The 1,977-nt window shown below is 43.4% G+C and overlaps 1 non-coding gene across 1 annotated transcript; it reads left to right on the top strand.

Annotated features, from left to right (window-relative positions):
• Positions 1-674: 674 nt before the first annotated feature.
• On the top strand, positions 675-781 carry LOC120092229 (small nucleolar RNA R71). Its single transcript, XR_005485941.1, has one exon. It is a non-coding gene; the product is annotated as a small nucleolar RNA R71 (small nucleolar RNA).
• Positions 782-1,977: the final 1,196 nt, after the last annotated feature.

The raw sequence follows: 1,977 nt of genomic DNA, 5'->3' as shown, positions 1-1,977 counted from the left end.
TCTGTCCTATCTAAATTTCAAGATCGCGAATAGACGTCGCTTGATTTGGGAGTATTGTTTCATTTTTCTCAATATATTGCTTTAGTAAGCTTTCCAGAGATGAAGATTGCGGCACCTGCGAACTACTGGCTTGATTCTGCGTTTGACCGTTCATTCGCGACAAAAATCCTGCGGCCTTTCCTTTTGCACCATAGGTTAATAGCTTTGTTGTAGGATTTTCCACGCGAAATTGGGGTGGTTTCTCCACCCGAGGTTGTATGTATCAGCGAAAGGGTTATTCTTTATGAAGCACACTGACTGTGGATTCTTTGGGCATTCTTCAATCGGATGTGCTTCTCCACAGGTGACGCAACTCGTGGTCGTTTGAGCGATTGCGTTGATCCGCCTTTTATGTGTTCCCGTGCTGCTGATTGCGATTCCTTGTATTAAATTCATCATCGCATTCATTTGGTTTTGTAGGAATGCGATGGTCCCATTGCTTACGTCACTGTCTTTGATTTTTAGTCGTTGATCGCTTTCTTTCCAGTCTTCATGATTCTTTGAAATGCAATCAAGTATGTTCTTAGCCTCGTCATATGTCTTGTCAAGCAGACCTCCAGCTGCTGCCGCATTGGCAGCCGTTTGATGCAGGGTTCAAACCGTGGTAAAAAATTTCCATTTATAGACAATCTAGTAAGCCATGGTGCAGACAATCTCGCACCAGTTGCTTAAACCTCGCCCATGCATCACTGAGCGATTCGTCGATATCTTGTTCAAAATTGGTAATCGGCTTCCTCATTTTGGCATTCTCTGTCGAGAGAAGTATTTCTTCATGAACTTTTCCACTACCTGTTCCCATGATGTGATCTCCCCTGGTTCAAGAGAATAAGCCCATTTCTGTGCTTGGTCACACAACGAAAATGGGAACAACGTTAGTCAAACCTCCTCAGCGGAGATGTTTGAGAACACGAACGTATTGCAGATTTCAATAAAACTCTGGAGGTGAGCGTGCGGATCCTCGCCACGCCTACCGCCAAACTGTAAGGCAGTTTGAATCATCTGCAGCATCACTAGTCTCATCTTGAACATCGATCCGTCTAGAGCTGGCCTCATGATTCTTGGTGAGAAATCATAAAGGTTGGGCGATGCATAGTCCCGGATGGGCCTATTGCAGTCGTTCGCCAAGAGAATGGGTTCACCATGACATTATTTGTGTTGGGTGCTCTGTCTTTCGATTGCTCCGCCATGTTGGGATCTTTCTCTTGTTGTTGTTGGCAGCTGTCTCTTCTTCTTCTTTGGAAAGTTCTCTCAATCTCTGGGTCGTAATTGGGCTCAGAAGTTTGTCCTTCACTCATACGACGCCCACTTTTTCCCTTACCAAAGAAGATGTAGTGCATAGAGATGGAAAGCTGCAAAGAAAGTCAAAATGTTACCATTAGCACAATATGTACTACCGTAGTCTCCGGAAACGGCGCCAAAAACTTGATGCATTGTGAATATGATGAAGTAATGGTGTATATTGCGATGGTGATGTATGCGTTGTGCATGCAAGTTTTCCTAACAAAATCCAAGAATAAATCCTACAAGGTTGCCTGGAAAGCCTAGGGTCGAACACAGGGGCTATGGAGACAGTATGCGACAGAGATTTCAAATTTCCTTGCGGTGACAAATAAAACAATGAGTTGGTTGGTATGTTTGTTTAAGGTATAGATTCTATGCGGCGAAATCGAGAAAAGAGTTAATAAGACGACAGTTACAATGAGTATGTGGGGGAACGGGTTGAGAAGGGATTTAGCTAACACTTCCTAAGATTGCCTTCACGTTATGCGATCATGCTACATACATACAACAGCATGTCATTTCTCAATGCAAACGATATAGTTCCTAGTTTTAGGACGCAAGCAATGTATACGATGATGTCTATAGGACTTATGTCTAAGTCTCTACTCTTGTCTATGAGATGATGAATGACACACATACACAAGGCGACTGCATACT

Source organism: Benincasa hispida, chromosome 11 (assembly GCF_027475165.1).
Source record: "Benincasa hispida cultivar pf3 chromosome 11, pf3_genome.v1.1, whole genome shotgun sequence".
Lineage (NCBI taxonomy): Eukaryota > Viridiplantae > Streptophyta > Magnoliopsida > Cucurbitales > Cucurbitaceae > Benincasa > Benincasa hispida.
The sequence above is the reverse complement of the archived record's forward strand: the minus strand, read 5'-3'. Positions and strand labels throughout refer to the sequence as shown.